We start from the raw sequence: 21,262 nt of genomic DNA, 5'->3' as shown, positions 1-21,262 counted from the left end.
GATTGGATGTAACCACTATTAATGGCAATGCATTGCTTCAATGGAAAGTTGTCATAACCCCACCCCCATAAGATCTTGTTGCCATCTCTACTAGCCCATGACTAATACATAACAAATACATCATAGTCACTCACATATATACTGTTATTTACTGTCAGGTGTGATGGAGGTAATCCTAAACATTTCATAGTCTTACGGTTGGAGCTGGGTTTCCCAAGGCTTTCTCCTCCCGAAGGTGGCAGATGTGCATGTTTACATAACCATAGTCCATTTTGGCAAGCTGCGCCTCATCTCATCCCAATTCCTGGCCCTGCATGCACCTTAGAACCAGGTTTGGAATGAGGAGTAAGCAGCGGTAGACAACCACTTAGGATACAACCTTAAAAGAATGATTAGGGGGCACAGACATGGGCCTAATGAAATGCTGGATGAAAATGCCATGATTAATTGTCCCAAATATAAAGCAGGACTTCTCTTGTTTTCAAACATTAGTCCTCTCCACCCATTGCCTGCTTCTACGCCATTACCAAAAATAAGCTTCCTGCCCTTCTGCAAACTAGGCCTCACCACTTGTACACTTAACCTCATCCCATCCGATCTCACTTCATTTCAAAAATTACAAAAGTGTTTATCCTAATCCCAACCCACCTCCTCAACCTGTCATTCACCACTGGCATCATTCCTTATTCCTTTAAGGATGCAACCATTACAGCCATACTTAAGAAGCCATCCATTGCCACTCCTTGCCCAGATATCACCTCATCTTGTTACTTACATTTGCCTCTAAACTCCTGGAACAGCTTGTGCGCAACTCATCAAATCCTCTATTAAATCTGGCTCCCGAACCTACTACACTACTGAAAAGCAACGTTAGTAATGACCTCCTGACTGCCAAAGTACCACAACATTACTCCATGCTCCTCCTTTTAGACCTGAGCTCTGCCCTCAACAAAATTGATCGCCCTCCTCTTACAAACTCCCTCACCCCTTGTCATCACGGACTTGACCCTCTACTGGATCTCCTGTTACCTCATCATCCATACATCAAAGAGCACCTACTCTTACATAACCTCCTCATCCTGCTCTCTCTGGTGGTGTCCCAAGGCTCTATCCTGGAACCCCTACTCTTCTTCATCTATACCTATGTCCTGGGGCAACTCATAAAGTCCCATGGATTCCACCACTTTTATGCAGATGACCATCAGATTTACCCCTCTGGCTCAGATGTCTTACCTTTGTTGTCCAGAATCCAAGAGCGTCCATCAAATATATCCTCCTTCTGAATTCATTATCATTCTACCATTTCACTCAAACCCAATCAGAGCTAGTAATCCACGGTAATGACTCTACACTTTACCCGGTCGTTGTATCTTCTGACTCTTTCCTGTCAATTAACCACATAATTAAGTACCTACCCCCACCTGCCGCCTTAAACTAAAAATCTTTTCTCGAAATCCTTCATGCCTGATCTTTCAATTAGCAAAATGCTAATGCACACCCTCATCACCTCCCACCTTGACTACTACAACCTCCACCTCTATGGTCTCTCAACTAAAAAAGCTCTACTTTCTTTTCTACCACCTATGTCCTAATTTCTCTGATGCCTCTCTCAGCTCTGCTAATTTCTTCACTGGCTAGCCACTGCCCAGACAATGCAGTTCAAAAAAATTAAATAACTCCCAAAGCTGTCCATAACATGTCCACACTGTCTCTGACCTAATCTCTTGGTACCTCCAAGTGCATCATCTTTGGTCCATAAATATCAGACTTTACCTCCCGTTACCTGTCCACTTGTAATTTTTGGACCTTGGAAGATCTCCTTCTCTGCTCTCCTCTCTAATGCTCCTCACACAACATCTCAAAGATCTTCATTCCATTTTCCACTATTTCCAGATACAATCCTTCCACCGAATTGTTTCAGTACCTGTGAGTATTTGACGCTTTTCAATATAAGGGGCACATTGCACCCCTGAACCCTGCTGTCATCTGGAGAGATGGGATACAACTGGTTGTACTCAAGACCTTAACTCTCCTAGCACTTTTCATACTGGATTAGTAATATCTTGTTCAATGAAAGTCCAGCCCATCACCCGATATCCTGGAAGTTTGAGCTAAGTTACTGAGTTCTGAGCATACGATATATGACTTCTTATCTTCATGGTACTAATGGACATTCTTCATAAATATCTGATGTTCTTGTCTGTTACTCATATCGGATTTTGCCTTTCGAGACTTCCAGTCTGAGGACATCGTTCCCTATGTTAGGATAATGTTACAACTTAATGGGATGAGTGATGACAGCATTATAATAATATATTATTAATGTACTTAAACACATGGCATCGATTGATATTTAATATGCAGCCCTTGACCCCCTACTGATGCAGGTCCTGACCCTTGTATATACCCCACTAAGATCCCTTGAGTCCTGGCTGTCCACAGTCCCTTATATCAGATCATGTTTCTATGACTCCGTATCTGACTCCGTTGGTGACCCATATGTGCCACCTGGTCACGAGAATGAATCAAGAACATATGTTCAGCTCATTCGTTCAGCTTCTACTTTCTTTGCATATAAGTCTATGACCCTGAACTAATTCTCATCACCGCGTCTTACCGCCTAATCCATAGGAGTCCACTGCTCTCCAGAGATGCTGTTGATACCAAAGAGAACTTGATTCGTTTTGTGAGTCCTACTTCTCTTTTTTTAGTTTCCTGTATCATTCGGGCTCTCGCCAAAAAAAGTCCTATCCGGCTTTAGTGTCAACTGACATTTTTGTCTTCTCCAATAACACAGTGTGCGCTGTCCTCCTGTCACTGCATTGATGATCTTAAACAAAAAAATCCGAAAGCCCAAAAATACATGTCTATGACTCATCTAATGTACAGAATACTATAGTACTCTAATAAATACTCACCAAGGATTACAAATTCACAGCAGAAACCTCTTCTCAGCCCCTCTATAAACAGTCTCATCATGGAGTATATCACTCCCCTCAGCCCCCTATGTACAGCCCCATCCTGCAATACATCTCTCATTTCAGTCCCTCTATACAGAGACCCATCCTGCAGTAGATCAACCTTCTCACCTATCTACAGTCTCATCCTGCAGTATATCACTCCTCTAGGCCCCCTATATACTTACTCATCATGCAGTATATCGCTCTTTTTATTAATATACAGTATCATCCTGAAATATATCCTCTCTGTCACCTACACAAAGCCTCATCTGTCAGTATATCTCTTCTCTCAGCCCCTATATAGAACCCCATCCTGCTGTGTACCACTCCTCTCAGACCCCTATATAATGTCCAATTCTGCAATATATCATTTATTTTAGGCCCTTATATACAGCCCAATCCTGTAGTATATCACTCCAGGCTGCTTCTCTATATACAGCCCCATGCTGCAGTATATCACTTCTCTCATCTGTGTGCAGTCCCAACTTGCAGTATATCTGTCCTTCCATCCCCTCTATGCACAGACCCATTCAGCAGTATATCACTCTTCTCATCCATCTACAGCCCCAACCTGCAGAATATCAGTCCTCTCAGCCCCCTACATACAGTATAGCCCAGTCCTGCTGTATATCGCTTCTCTCAGCCTCTCTATATATAACCCAATCCTGCAGTATATTGCTTCTCTCAGATCTTCTATATACAGCCTAATCCTGTGGTTTATTGCTCCTATCAGCTTCTCTATATACAGCCCCATGCTACAGTACATCACTGCTCTCATCTGTTTACAGCCCCATCCTGCAGCATATCTGTCCTTCCAGCCTCTCTATACAGAGATCCATCCAGCAGTATATCACTCTTGTCATCCATCTATAATCCCATTCTGCAGTATATCGCTTCTCTCAGCCCCAGCCCCTCTGTATACAGCCCAATCCTGCAGTAAATCGCTTCTCTCAGCCCCTCTATATACAACCCAATCCTGCAGTTTATCACTCCTTTCAGCTCCTCTATGCACAGCCCCATCCAACAGTACATCGCTCCACATAGTTAACTAGGAACACCCCACAAGACCTTTCGTATACCAGGAACATCCCACAAGACCTGCCGTATACCAGGAACAGCCCATAAGACCTGACGTATACCGGGAACACCCCACAAGATCCCCTGTGTATCAGGAACACCCCATAAGACCTGACGTATACCAGGAACACCCTACAAGACCAGCCGTATACCGGGAACACCCTACAAGATCAGCCATGTACCGGGAAAATCTCACGAGACTCACGAGACCTGCTGTATAATGAGAACACCCCGCAAGACCAGCCGTGTAACAGGAGCACCCCAAAAGACCTGCCGTGTATTGGGGAAAACCCCACAAGACCCGCTGTATACTGAGAACACCCCACAAGACCTTCTGTATACCAGGAACACCCAACTAGTCCTGCCGTATACCGGTAACACCACACAAGACCTGCCATATACCGGGAACAGCCCACAAGACCCTCCTTATACTGAGGACACCCCACAAGACCTGCCGTATACTGGGAACACCCCATAAGACCACTTGTACACCTAGAACACCTAACAAGTCGTGTCGTACACCGAGAACACCTAACAAGACCTGCCGTATACTGGGAACACCCTACAAGACCAGTCGTACACCTAGAACACTTAACAAGTTGTGTCGTACACCGAGAACACCTAACAAGACCTGCCGTATACTGGGAACACCCTACAAGACCAGTCGTACACCTAGAACACTTAACAAGTTGTGTCGTACACCGAGAACACCTAACAAGACCTGCCATATACTGGGAACACCCCACAAGACCTGTTTTATCATTTTTGCTAATTTTCCAATAAAGAAGAAAAACATTAGGAATTAAGTACAGAGGTGGCCTACAGGGGCAGTGGACACAATGCTGATGGTCATTGTACATCCTTTCACACCCACTGGACTCATGAGCCCAGAGTCTTCAGGCATACAAATTGTTAAATCACAAGTTACACGTAATATTTTCCTATAAAATCACAAATCAGTCTATTCTGCTTCTCCTGCTCTATAACATACTGCCTGAAGGTTCACGTTGAAGAGTCCATGACCCAAATAATGGATCCACTTTCATCAGTTTTCGTTCAGTTCCTATTGACCTAATGAACTTAACAGTACTTCAAAAACTAGAGATTATGTAAACTACCCCATATTTAGGATCACGCTTTTTTATTACTGTAGTATAATTGTTTTTTTTCACCTTTCGGTTAGAATTTTCTAGGAGGACACGCCATTACGATGATTGGCCCCGAGCCTTGTTTTGTCCTCTTCTGGATCCACTGTTGTACCATCACTATCTCTCTCATATCACTTCCAGATTTCTAAATATGATGATATGAGAAAATAATCAGAAAATAATTACCGTATACAAGAAAAGATGTCTAGAAAGATGAGAAAACTGGGGTTGGTAGGGGCTCACTTGGAAATGTTTCTTGTGAAAAATAGCAATTTTCCCATTACTAGACCAACGATGACATCAATTGGCAGGAAATGTGATGTTCTGCACCAAAGGACATGAGAAAATGACTCAGTTAACCACAATCAACAATTTGTCAGTGACTTCTTGCAAAGGGGTTATGTGAAATAAAAAAAATGATAGCACCACCCTCATCTAGTGGCTTCATGCGGTATTTCAACTCATCCCTATTCAAGACTGAGATGCATATTCCGGCTCCCCATTAAATCAGTTTATTGAAACAGAAGTGTCACAGTTCTGTATACTTTTTAGTGGTCTTAAATGGCAGTGCAAGCTCTCTCCCATACATGTGAATGGGAAAAATTTGCAGTACCATGCATGGCCACTATGCAACGTGTGGCGCTGTTCAACTTCCTGTGCGCTTCATCACCCTCAATCATTTGATCACAACAGTCTGATATCTTAAGGATAGATCAGCAATATTAAAATTCCCAAATAATGTCCGTATTTGAAAGGTTTTTTTTTTTTTTTGTTTAATTTTTTTAAAGATTTAACTAATGGTTTAAGAAAAAAACTTTTAAAACTTTTAGGGCAAAGCTGCAAAATAATCCAATCTTAAAGCTGAAGATTATCCAGAGTATTATATTTAAAAAAAATAATAATTTAAATATGAAAATTTGAGGGATTTTTGATTGTTATTAAATCATCTGGAAACTTCCGGTTCGCAGCGTTCTGTTTTAATTCCGATCGGACGCGAAAAAAAAACCCCATTGACATCATTTCCCGGAGTTGTTTGCAATTATGAATGTTTACACTCGCTTTGATTTTAAAACAGATTAATGCTCCAAGATCGGAGGTCTGTAAATATTGGAATGGGGCCTAATGCTATAAAATCTATGGGTCATTAAGTGCAATTTCAATTTCACAGGCCGAGGCATCTACAGAGTCCTGTGATTATCTAAAAGGATATTTTACGCTAAACAGAAGCCGACTAATTAATCCATAAATCAAGAAAAAACACAAAGCAACCAATTCAGCGCTGATCAGTGGGGGACGGACATATATAAAATGAAGAAGAAGATGTATTCCGGGATTAAAATACTGGTATATGCCCATGCAATAGCTCATGTATATAATGGACCCTAAAATATTCCAGTTTATTTCTTTTACCACAAATGGAACCATTACATAATGGTTACACATCCGAACAGGACACAGCATAATGGTTACACATCCGAAGAGGGACACAGCATAATGGTTACACATCCGAAGAGGGACACAGCATAATGGTTACACATCCGAAGAGGACACAACATAATGGTTACACATCCGAAGAGGGACACAGCATAATGGTTACACATCCGAAGAGGGACACAGCATAATGGTTACACATCCGAACAGGACACAGCATAATGGTTACACATCCGAAGAGGGACACAGCATAATGGTTACACATCCGAAGAGGACACAACATAATGGTTACACATCCGAACAGGACACAGCATAATGGTTACACATCCGAAGAGGGACACAGCATAATGGTTACACATCCGAAGAGGACACAACATAATGGTTACACATCCGAAGAGGGACACAGCATAATGGTTACACATCCGAAGAGGGACACAGCATAATGGTTACACATCCGAAGAGGACACAACATAATGGTTACACATCCGAAGAGGGACACAGCATAATGGTTACACATCCGAAGAGGGACACAGCATAATGGTTACACATCCGAAGAGGACACAACATAATGGTTACACATCCGAAGAGGACACAACATAATGGTTACACATCCGAAGAGGGACACCGCATAATGATTACACATCCGAAGAGGACACAACATAATGGTTACACATCCGAAGAGGGACACAGCATAATGGTTACACATCCGAAGAGGGACACAGCATAATGGACACAAGAGGACAGAGGACACAACATAATGGTTACACATCCGAAGAGGACACAACATAATGGTTACACATCCGAAGAGGGACACCGCATAATGATTACACATCCGAAGAGGACACAACATAATGGTTACACATCCGAAGAGGGACACAGCATAATGGTTACACATCCGAAGAGGGACACAGCATAATGGTTACACATCCGAAGAAGGACACAGCATAATGGTTACACATCCGAAGAGGACACAACATAATGGTTACACATCCAAAGAGGGACACAGCATAATGGTTACACATCCAAAGAGGGACACAGCATAATGGTTACACATCTGAAGAGGGACACAGGATAATGGTTACACATCCGAAGAAGGACACAACATAATGGTTACACATCCAAAGAGGGACACAGCATAATGGTTACACATCCAAAGAGGGACACAGCATAATGGTTACACATCCAAAGAGGGACACAGCATAATGGTTACACATCTGAAGAGGGACACAGGATAATGGTTACACATCCGAAGAGGGACACAGCATAATGGTTACACATCCGAAGAGGGACACAGCATAATGGTAACACATCCGAAGAGGGACACAGCATAATGGTTACACATCCGAAGAGGACACAGGATAATGGTTACACATCCAAAGAGGGACACAGCATAATGGTTACACATCCGAAGAGGACACAACATAATGGTTACACATCCGAAGAGGACACAACATAATGGTTACACATCTGAAGAGGGACACCGCATAATGATTACACATCAGAAGAGGACACAACATAATGACTACACATCCGAAGAGGGACACAGCATAATGGTTACACATCCAAAGAGGGACACAGCATAATGGTTACACATCTGAAGAGGGACACAGGATAATGGTTACACATCCGAAGAGGGACACAGCATAATGGTTACACATCCGAAGAGGGACACAGCATAATGGTAACACATCCGAAGAGGGACACAGCATAATGGTTACACATCCGAAGAGGACACAACATAATGGTTACACATCTGAAGAGGACACAACATAATGGTTACACATCCGAAGAGGGACACTGCATAATGATTACACATCCGAAGAGGACACAACATAATGGTTACACATCCGAAGAGGGACACAGCATAATGGTAACACATCCGAAGAGGGACACAGCATAATGGTTACACATCCGAAGAGGACACAGGATAATGGTTACACATCCAAAGAGGGACACAGCATAATGGTTACACATCCGAAGAGGACACAACATAATGGTTACACATCCGAAGAGGACACAACATAATGGTTACACATCTGAAGAGGGACACCGCATAATGATTACACATCAGAAGAGGACACAACACAATGACTACACATCCGAAGAGGGACACAGCATAATGGTTACACATCCGAAGAGGACACAACATAATGGTTACACATCCGAAGAGGGACACAGCATAGTGGTTACACATCTGAAGAGGGACACAGCATAATGGTTACACATCCAAAGAGGGACACAGCATAATGGTTACACATCTGAAGAGGGACACAGGATAATGGTTACACATCCGAAGAGGGACACAGCATAATGGTTACACATCCGAAGAGGGACACAGCATAATGGTTACACATCCGAAGAGGGACACAGCATAATGGTTACACATCCGAAGAGGACACAGCATAATGGTTACACATCCGAAGAGGGACACAGCATAATGGTTACACATCCGAAGAGGGACACAGCATAATGGTAACACATCCGAAGAGGGACACAGCATAATGGTTACACATCCGAAGAGGGACACAGCATAATGGTTACACATCCGAAGAAGGACACAGCATAATGGTTACACATCCGAAGAGGACACAACATAATGGTTACACATCCAAAGAGGGACACAGCATAATGGTTACACATCCAAAGAGGGACACAGCATAATGGTTACACATCTGAAGAGGGACACAGGATAATGGTTACACATCCGAAGAAGGACACAACATAATGGTTACACATCCAAAGAGGGACACAGCATAATGGTTACACATCCAAAGAGGGACACAGCATAATGGTTACACATCCAAAGAGGGACACAGCATAATGGTTACACATCTGAAGAGGGACACAGGATAATGGTTACACATCCGAAGAGGGACACAGCATAATGGTTACACATCCGAAGAGGGACACAGCATAATGGTAACACATCCGAAGAGGGACACAGCATAATGGTTACACATCCGAAGAGGACACAGGATAATGGTTACACATCCAAAGAGGGACACAGCATAATGGTTACACATCCGAAGAGGACACAACATAATGGTTACACATCCGAAGAGGACACAACATAATGGTTACACATCTGAAGAGGGACACCGCATAATGATTACACATCAGAAGAGGACACAACATAATGACTACACATCCGAAGAGGGACACAGCATAATGGTTACACATCCAAAGAGGGACACAGCATAATGGTTACACATCTGAAGAGGGACACAGGATAATGGTTACACATCCGAAGAGGGACACAGCATAATGGTTACACATCCGAAGAGGGACACAGCATAATGGTTACACATCCGAAGAGGGACACAGCATAATGGTAACACATCCGAAGAGGGACACAGCATAATGGTTACACATCCGAAGAGGACACAGGATAATGGTTACACATCCAAAGAGGGACACAGCATAATGGTTACACATCCGAAGAGGACACAACATAATGGTTACACATCCGAAGAGGACACAACATAATGGTTACACATCTGAAGAGGGACACCGCATAATGATTACACATCAGAAGAGGACACAACACAATGACTACACATCCGAAGAGGGACACAGCATAATGGTTACACATCCGAAGAGGACACAACATAATGGTTACACATCCGAAGAGGGACACAGCATAGTGGTTACACATCTGAAGAGGGACACAGCATAATGGTTACACATCCAAAGAGGGACACAGCATAATGGTTACACATCTGAAGAGGGACACAGGATAATGGTTACACATCCGAAGAGGGACACAGCATAATGGTTACACATCCGAAGAGGGACACAGCATAATGGTTACACATCCGAAGAGGGACACAGCATAATGGTTACACATCCGAAGAGGACACAGCATAATGGTTACACATCCGAAGAGGGACACAGCATAATGGTTACACATCCGAAGAGGGACACAGCATAATGGTAACACATCCGAAGAGGGACACAGCATAATGGTTACACATCCGAAGAGGACACAGCATAATGGTTACACATCTGAAGAGGGACACAGCATAATGGTTACACATCCGAAGAGGACACAACATAATGGTTACACATCCGAAGAGGGACACAGCATAATGGTTACACATCCGAAGAGGACACAGTATAATGGTTACACATCCGAAGAGGGACACAGCATAATGGTTACACATCTGAAGAGGGACACAGGATAATGGTTACACATCCGAAGAGGGACACAGCATAATGGTTACACATCCGAAGAGGGACACAGCATAATGGTTACACATCCGAAGAGGACACAGCATAATGGTTACACATCCGAAGAGGGACACAGCATAATGGTTACACATCTGAAGAGGGACACAGGATAATGGTTACACATCCGAAGAGGGACACAGCATAATGGTTACACATCCGAAGAGGGACACAGCATAATGGTTACACATCCAAAGAGGGACACAGCATAATGGTTACACATCTGAAGAGGGACACAGCATAATGGTTACACATCCGAAGAGGGACACAGCATAATGGTTACACATCCGAAGAGGGACACAGCATAATGGTTACACATCCGAAGAGGGACACAGCATAATGGTTACACATCCGAAGAGGGACACAGCATAATGGTTACACATCCGAAGAGGGACACAGCATAATGGTTACACATCCGAAGAGGGACGTCATAATGGTTACACATCCAAAGAGGGACATGCATAATGGTTACACATCTGAAGAAGGACACAGCATAATGGTGACACATCCAAACAGGGACACAGCATAATGGTTACACATCCAAAGCTGGACACCGAATAATGGTTACTCATCCAAAGAGGGACAGAACCTTCGAACTTAACCTAAAAGGAGTGGGACTTATGAAAATCCCACCCAAAGTCAGTATTCCCAGGGCCAAATGACCCAACTTTTTCTATAGAATGTTTGTTTGTTGGGATATTTCAATCTTCAGTGGATGATGTGAACAGCTACATGCATGGGAATCATGTTGAGCTGTGACAACCATTTGTTTTTATCAAACGGAAAGCAGTTGACACGCTCTATAGATTAAATAGCCTTTTTTCATTATGGTATAATTACATATTTCAAGTGGCTTAAAAAATTTTGAATTTCTTTGACTATTCTCCAATCTTATATTATAGCAATATGACTATATGGGAAACTCTCTGTACGATCCGACCTTAAGAAGTATAGAAAATGATTAATGAGGGTCTCACAAAAGTGGAGAGGACTGAAAATAGAAGTGTCTTTAGTGACTCTGATGGGATTCATTATATCTGAAGAATTCTCACTTCTGCCTGGAGCTTCCTCCTACAGGTGAGGCATCAGCAACTCGCCGCCTTAAGTTATGAGGCCGGGAATAATACGATTAATGTTTATAAATACGTTCTCAGATATTAAAGGCTTCAGTTTGATTTATTATCTCACGGTAGAAGAATCTATTTTGCATCTTAGAAATTAAAATGCAGCCAAGAAGATCCTCAAGATAACTGCTGACTATTACTGTGGGGGGAGGAAGACAGTTACCGTTTCAGGCTTTAATTATGGAGCCCAAGTACGGAAATAACTAGACCTGGATTGGGATTAGCGGAGGTCTTAGGGCAAAAATTTTTGTTAGGGTTCCGTCCCACCTGGGCTAGCTGACTCCATATTCAAGTCATGTAAAGAAGTGGTTATGCTTAGTGGTTATGTATATTAGTGATGAGCGAAACTCCCGAAATTACAATTTGGTTGTTAGCTCCAATTTGCCCAGGATATTCGATTTTGATCGAATTTCAATGCAAATCAAATTCACATTATTATGCTCAGATATCTCTAGATCCCAGAGCATAATAAGCATATGTAAAAAAAAATTAAAGACAAATGAAACTCATCCGGGACACATCTGTTCCACCTCGCAGCCCAAATTCAGACCAGTTGTCTTCTTTGCTCCAAGCACTGGAGAAGTCTTTGGTAGACCATCTTCAACATCTTCCAGAGACCATCATCTTTGGTGTCTCTGGGCTCCAGACCTTTTTGTCATCTAATGAATTGACTAACCCAAGACTTCACAACATCACGTGGTGGCATTGCAGTATACTAAACTCAAGAGACACCACAGATACTGGGCACCAGAAGATTGACCAGTGAAGATCTCACCAGTGGCCATACCAAAGAAGACAAATGAGGGCAGAGTCAGCATTTGTATTTTTTCTAACTCGATCCCCAGCCCTTTTGAGTCCACTAACATGGTCAACTGGTCCATCTTCCAATTTACTAAGAAACCCAAGTTATGATCGACACTCCACTGTAGATGGTGGTGCACGTGGAAATAAATAATGTTGAACTAAATGACTCCCGACATGCACATAGATTTTCAGTCTTGGTTCTTTTATTCAGGACCTGGACGCGTTTCAGCTCATTCAGAGCTTTTTATGGGAAGAGAATGTGGATTTTGGAGAAAATTGAGGTGCTCATCTCTACTCCATACATGTTATTATTTCTCCTTGCGCATTGTTATTGCTGGGATTCAAACTCCCTACCTGAGGTATGGAAGGCAGAGACATGAACAGTGAGCCACGGGCTGCACTGTTAGGTAAAAGAGAATTTTCTCTGCCTAAAAATCTAAATATTTCTTTTTTTTCAGGCATGATGTGCTAGTATACTTATATTTAGTGTCGAACTGGGGGTGCCAAGGGCCCACCAGTAACCAAGTCCATGGCCCCACTTTTCAACTACATGCAAATGTGACATTATCCTCAATCACAAATTTATATAACAATAAACTGGGTTGACTGTTTAATTAATAAGATGTTGCCTTTGTCTGTTCATAGTGAATCAAGTATACAGTATAGTGCCAAGTACTGCTCACATATGAGGATGTTGGCCCACTCTTTCCCAGGGGCCCACCGGAGAATCCTCCTGTTCTCCTGTGGGCCAGTCCAAGACTATATATCCCAGCATGCTGTAGATAAAAAAAAGCTGAAAAATAAAAATTGGCAATTTTTTCCTTAAGGTTACTAAAAAATAATGCTGCAAAAAAAAAATTACAATAATTAGATTTTGTATATACGGTAAATGTCACAAACTAGTAAATAATAGTTCTATAGGACTCAGCTGCCGAAAGCTTCACCCAAATATATGGTGCTATGCTTGGAAAGAGAATGCAGGAAATCAGGCCCTCACTGATCAGATATACTACAGCTTGACCGTCAATGTTGTAGTATTTTTTATTTTTTTTGCATCCTACATCCATAACGTCTTTTCATCCCAGTCGTCAAGTAAACGAAATGAGCGTATGCAGAGGATGTTACACTGGTGTCATCTGGTTACCAGGCGGCACGGTCTACGCAATTATACGGAGCATCTACTGTCAGCTCCCATCAAATGTGAATTCATTACGTTGATTATGCAATTCCTCCTTGTGCTGCCATTTTATTACAGCAGACGAAATCTTGGCTTAAAGTACTTAGAGATCTATGGAGATAAATTCCCAAATGTCGCCGGTTATGATTTAATTTTAGGAAATGATATAGTTGACTGCTACTGCAGAGATTACTCTGAGATTGTAACTGGCTCTAATAAGAAAGAATGAAACGTGTATTTCCCTTTGGTGACAAAGGCCTCTTAAAGGGGAAGCAGCAAAGATTGATGAGCCACCGGTTCATTGATTTTTAATTCTAATCTATAACCTCGGGGTACATACAGGAACACCATAATCGGTATTATCTGCAGTGTCCATCAAGGGGATTTGATAATTAATGTCATAGAAGTGGCCCCTCTTCTCTTCTTCAATGAAGATGTTATTTGCATAGCCTATAAATCTCCCTAAGACAACTTGGCGCTTTCCACAATTAGAAACGTTACCCCTTTAAATGCGTAAAAAGAACTATGGTGACATCTTCAACCAAGGTCTCTGGATGTTAGGTTCCTCACAGGGAATACTGTGATGTCACAAAGGTAAACGGCGTGACATGATAAAGCTGTTCTGGGTCTTATACTACACCCAAGGAATATCCCAGTGACATCACAGAAGAAAGGTGACATCATCAATCAAGGTCTCCTAAATATTCACTGGGGAATATTTTCAGTGCTGCCACAAAGAAGAACAGTGATTTGATCAACCTGGTCTTACCAAATGAATTAGCAGCCCTTGGTCTTCTACAACATCCAGAGAATATCCTAGTGACATCTCAGAAGAAACGTGACATCATCAATAAAGGTCTCCTAGATACTCACTAAGTAACATTATCAGTGATGTCACAGAGTAAAATGGTGATATGGTCAACCTGGTCTTACCACATGAACAAGTTGCCCTGGGTCTTGTACAACATCCAGGGAATACCCCAGTGACATCACAGAAGAAGAAAGGTGACATCATCAATCGAGGCCTCTGGATTTAAGATAGTCACAAGGGAATATCATCAGTTATATCATAGAATACAATGGTGCCATGATAAGCCAGGTCTTACCACATGAATAAGTAGCCCTGGGTCCTCTACAACACCCAAATAACACCTCAGGGATGTCACAAAAGAAAGAAAGGTGACATCATCAATCATGGTCTTTGACTCCTAGATACTCACCAGCGAATATCATCAGTGTTGTCAAAGAGTAAAACGGTGGCATGGTCAACCAGGTCTTACCACATGATCAAGCAGCCGTGGGTCTTCTACAACATCCAGGGAATACCCCATTGACATCACAGAAGAAAGTATGGTGACATCACCAATGTCTTTGAATCCTCAGCACTACTCAATAATGTCACAGAGGAAAAAACAAATAAGGTGACCTGATCAACTGAGGTTTAAAGTATAATCAAGCAGCGTTCAAGATCCAGGGAACAGCCCAGTGACATCACAGAAGGAAGTATGATGGCATCATCAACCAGAGTTTTGTTGTTTGAGCTTTGAATCCTAGACAATACACAGGGAACACTTGATATCACAGAGGAAAGCAAGGAGACAAATTCAACTAAGGTTTCCTGCATGACCGGCAGCCTGAGGTCTTATACAATGACCACAAACTGCCTCTTGTCATGTCCTCAAAGGAACAAGAATGACATCATCAGAACGAGTTTCCTGTATGAGTACTAGGCTCTGTGTTCTAGACAAGGAACAGGATACTACACCATTAATGTCCAAATGACAACCATCTTGAGATTATCAATCCAGCATGATCAACAGCCTTGGGTCCTAATCAAGACCCAAGGAACCATTGGTGTCACACTCACAAAACATCCTCCTGTGATGTCACAAAGAAGTCACACTGACATCACCAATTGGGCTTTCCTACTTGATCAAACAGATCTGGGGTCCTAGATACGAAAAAGTGATATTTTTATGCTTGTTGTTAAAAATGTGTCATGGAGATAGATGACAACCTAAACGTGCTGTATATAGTAAAGAAGAAACCATACAATAACAGCAAATACGAGAAGCGTGAAGCTCTGGGTTCCTGAAGGTGCCAACACCCTCTGTCCATAATGTTTAACAACTGAGAAGAAATAATGCTTCTGCTGTAGTTTTTTAGGGACCATGTTAGTGATCACATGATAATATCGGACCCCGTGTCATACCCTCAAAATAATAAAATGAGGCATACTCATTGGCTCTCGTAGATCCACTCCTGACCACTCCAGTGGTCTTCACCGTGACAGGAAGTAGTGACTTCCCATTCATCAGATACTTGACCACTAAAACCTATGATTGGCTGCAGCGGTCAAGTGATTGAAACAGTATGTCATTGGACTTGCCCTCTCTTTCCAGTCACTTGACTGTATTTCTATAATAAAACCCCCCTTGAATACATGGTAGGTGCAGACAGCTTCTTCTCTAGAGTTCTTCCAGTAGGTGCAAATATGAAAACGAGAAAAGGTCGTTAAAAATTGTATTTAAAAAAATATAGAACTGGTGATTTTCTTACATTTTGCTTACAAGAAAGTTTCCCCATGCAGAATGACTGGTATGTAGACCTCCCCACCGGCACCGGCATTTTCACCTCCATATAAACAAGTAGACACTGGGCGATCTCAATGGTGCTGCAGTTGTGCAGTTTTGTAAATGCCACTTTATGCTTTCCCGGAAAAGGCTGCTTGTCTTTGTTCTATAGAACGTAAGCGCTGAGCGGTAAGCAAACAATTTCTTCCACCGCGTTGATGGCTGAGATAATAAGCTCAGGATCTTTTCATGCTGAGTCGTGAACATTTGCAATATTTTGCAATATCCAGCGTACCACGCAAATACATCTCCTTTAGCACTTCTGAGTGTTCTACATCGCAAATATGAGACGTAAAGATCTTCAGTAGATTATAGACGGTAAGTGCTGCTTGGAGAAAAATTATACATGGCTGTCTTTGGCGATAAGAGGTTAAATTCATATCACCAGAATAGTCCATAACATTAAGGATGGTAGGGATCCTGCTTATGGGAACCTCCATCGATCCAAGGAGTGAAGAGATTGAGATCTCTTCGACTTTTTCCCCGTATTGGAAAATGGAGTGGTGGAAGAGCATGCAGACTTCCAATTCCGATCGGTGAGGAACACCCACCAATCTATAGTTATCACCCATCCTGTGGACTTGTATTCACTGGACAACCTTTTAAGATTGGAGGCCACATATAAGAACTAGAGAATGGAATAAAGTTAAGTAGATAAAAATGGTACTGTGTATAAATCTAGGGATTTTGATCTGGTTGAGTTAGCCGGGATTAGTCATAGCTGGCCAAAGTCCCAAATCTTCCGGGAAATGCCCAATTTTTTAACAGTTCCATATAAATTCAGACATGCCCCAAATCCAAAGGGTTGCATTGTCACATCCAGTGTTTGGACTGTAGAAGGAGTTAGTGGACAAATTCCGCACTGCCGACAGAATGGAGACGTATATCCCAGTATGGTAATTAAGGTGGTGGTTGGGCATTCCCAGGCTGGTCCTAGAGGGTGGATCTTAAACATTCCTAATTTATCATTGCTTATGTTGGTGAGTATGGATTAGTTCATCCAATCATTTGTTTGTTTAGATTCAGTTGAGGATAGGTCCAAAGGTGGTTTGCTTTTCACTACTAATTATGTCTAACTACCAGTGAGGTGTCAGGCTGCACAGCAAATCTATGAAGAAGGGAACAAGGATCAAATAAAGCCCGATCAAGCAAATTCTAGCTAGTTAATCCCAGAACTGGATTCCCAGATACACTGCTCAGTACTATTGTATAATGTTGTCCATTTTCCTGTTGCTTCTGAATATGTGTCTCATAGAGAGAGGAAAGCAGAAATCCCTCATATCTGTGTGTGCTGTGCATGAGAGACATCATTGCAGTTAATCTCCACCCGCCAGCTCAGAGACAGCTGAAAATTGTAGCGGAAACAAATAGTGAAAAATGCAGTAGGCAAAGTCACATATTGACCAGAAATTGAGTTACAACCTATGTTCACACACATATGACAGCTTATTAAGAAATCCTTAAACCACGTCAATTCAGTTACAGAAGATTCCAGAGAAGATCAAAAGAATATTTAATCGTGTTGTCAGAGACTATTTTCTATTGTCTACATAAAAGTCCACCTAAAACATTTAGAGACTAACCAATCCTCCATGGGTCCTCTGCTGGAAAGATATGTGATGAAAAGGGATGTTGTGATGCCATTGGCTTCTGGGCAGGGCTCTTCTCCCTTTCTCCAATGACCACCACTCTTTGCTCTGCTCCACATCGAGTCTTACAAGTTGCCTGGGGCAGACATCATCTCTCTATGCCAGTTGGACAAATCCCTGTGTCTAATTATTAAACTATTATTGTGTTCAGCTGCTCTGTGTTTGGACTCTCCCAAAATTCGCTTTCCTCTCCACAAGACTGTGATTATCCCATTGTTTGCTGTAAGCATCAAGACCTGATATTAAGAGACTATTCACACTATACTGCATTCATCTTTCCAAAGTCATTAGATCTCTACAACGTACACCTACTGATTCTCAGCCCTGCTGATTAACCCACCATTTGCTGTCAGCTAATTAGCTCCTCGCCTGCTGTACAACTTCTTAGGGAATGTTCAGATTATAGTGCTATCGTCACTGCAGCTATTTTCTGTGGTTTGTGTGATCTGCTTCTATAAATTGGGTTAAACATTCTGATAACCTTATATCTGTCTCTCTTTTGTTTGTCTACACTCCTGGTTCTTGGGCTTCTGTTGTGTCCTGTCCCATCACCCTCGGTGTTTACCCTTACGTGGTTGCTCCATCTCAGCAGGTAAGCCTGCTGAGATGTGTCTTGCTCTTATGAATTTTCTTGGGTGGTCAGTTCCAGGCAACTTCTTACATCAGTATTGTAGGGTGTCGGCATTGGGTTTTCAGCTTGAGTGTATTTTTTCTCATCTCAGAAGAACCATCTACTAAGTTGTCCTCCCATGACTGATTTCTTTACAAGATGAGACAGAAGCCCCACTGTGCAGGCCTAAAGATGTTGGGAACACATTGGATATCAGAGCCTTATAACTCGTACTGTGTAACTACCAGATCAATGAGAACAGTGTCAGAAGTGGAATACAAGACAACCATTGGGTTTGTTACATGTAATAACGGGGTGTTGATGCAATCTCTTGGAGGAATGCAGAATTAATTCTATTTCTTTCGAGGTGGGAGGACGTTACATGGAAAGACAATTTATACTGTTCACTTTGTTGACATGAAGTCACTGATTGTGTGATTCTTGGGATATATGAGCTGAAAGTAACACAAGTATTTAATGCAGGATGGTGAGAACGGATCCCATACAGAACATCTAGAAAGGTTACATTTAGTAAGAAAGCATGAAAGAGTCTAATACATGGTATGTATTTTGGTTTCTGTGATGTATAGATCTTGGAATACAAACTATATACTGTATATTATTAAATAGAGCTTTTGGACCTGATAAGGCTAATGTACTTACTTTGAAAATCCAGGCATAGAATGGCCTTATACATTTTATATTAACATGAACATTTTATGAGTGAAGCTAAAGTTTAATGGAGTTTAAGTTAAAAAATGCTAAATTTGCCATAGCAAATTTATTGCCATTCTGGAGTTTCATAGTGAGTATACCGGCCTCATCTTTTTATTATTGTATGCAGTTTACAACGTGAAAACTGGTAGGAGATCTACTTGAAATACAATACACATTATGTCCAGTATAGAAGAACTACCATTTCACCTTCTCATCAGATGACAGTCACGGAGGGAATGAAGGAACAACCCTGTATAAACCACATTTGAAGTTCTGTATTGCTGTTTGAAAGGTAAAGTGCAGGAAAGGGTTCCATAAAAGTTTTTATTTTTTTAGTAATCAAGCCCCTTTTTATAGGACACACCCTCATTCCCCTTCCTCTGACAGGGAATCTGTCAGCTGGTTTTTGATATGTAATCTGACAGCAGCATGATGTAGGGACAAAGATCATGATTTCAGCAAAATATCACTTAATATATTCGGTGGAGCAGTTGTGAATAAAGCACAGTTTTCTTTGCTGCAGATCTAGCAGAGCTAGAAATGTTCAGTCTTTGAAATATTGAGCACTAAGAATGTTGAGCCCTTGGAATATTGAACCCTCAGAATGTTGAATCCTTGGAATGTTGAGCCCTCGGAATGTTGAGCCCTTGGAATGTTGAGCATTCGGAATGTTGAGCCCTCAGAATGTTGAGCTTGGAATGTTGAGCCTCGGAATGTTGAGTCCTCGGAATGTTGAACCCTCCGAATGTTGAGCCCACGGAATGTTGAACCCTCAGAATGTTGAGCCCACGGAATGTTGAGCCCTCAGAATGTTGAGCCCTCGGAATGTTGAGCCCTCGGAATGTTGAGCCCACGGAATGTTGAGCCCTCGGAATGTTGAGCCCTCGGAATGTTGAGCCCTCAGAATGTTGAACCCTCAGAATGTTGAGCCCTCAGAATGTTAAACCCTCAGAATATTGAGTCCAGGGAATGTTGAGCCCTCGGAATGTTGAGCTCTCAGAGTGTTAAACCCTCTGAATGTTGAACCCTTGGAATGTTGAGCCCACGGAATGTTGAGCCCTTGGAATGTTGAGCATTTGGAATGTTGAGCCCTCAGAATGTTGAGCTTGGAATGTTGAGTCTCAGAATGTTGAGTCATCGGAATGTTGAACCCTCAGAATGTTGAGCCCACGGAATGTTGAACCCTCAGAATGTTGAGCCCACGGAATGTTGAGCCCTCGGAATGTTGAGCCCTCGGAATGTTGAGGCCGCAGAATGTTGAGCCCACAGAATGTTGAGCCCTCGGAATGTTGAGCCCTCAGAATGTTGAGCCCTCAGAATGTTGAACCCTCAGAATGTTGAGCCCAGGGAATGTTCAGCCCTCAGAATGTTGAGGCCTCGGAATGTTGAGCCCTCAGAGTGTTAAACCCTCTGAATGTTGAACCCTTGGAATGTTGAACCTTCAGAATGTTGAGCTTGGAATGTTGAGCTTCGGAATGTTAAGCCCTAGGAATGTTGAGCTTGGAATGTTGAGCCTTGGAATGTTGAGCCCTCGGAATGTTGAACCCTCAGAATGTTGAACCCTCAGAATGTTGAGCCCATGGATTGTTGAACCCTCAGAATGTTGAGCCCATGGAATGTTGAGCCCATGGAATGTTGAGCCCTCAGAATGTTGTACCGTTGAACCTTCAGAATGTTGAGTTCGGAATGTTGAGCTCCACCCACA

This window comes from Ranitomeya variabilis, chromosome 5 (assembly GCF_051348905.1).
Source record: "Ranitomeya variabilis isolate aRanVar5 chromosome 5, aRanVar5.hap1, whole genome shotgun sequence".
Taxonomy (NCBI): domain Eukaryota; kingdom Metazoa; phylum Chordata; class Amphibia; order Anura; family Dendrobatidae; genus Ranitomeya; species Ranitomeya variabilis.
Note: the sequence above shows the minus strand (reverse complement) of the source record.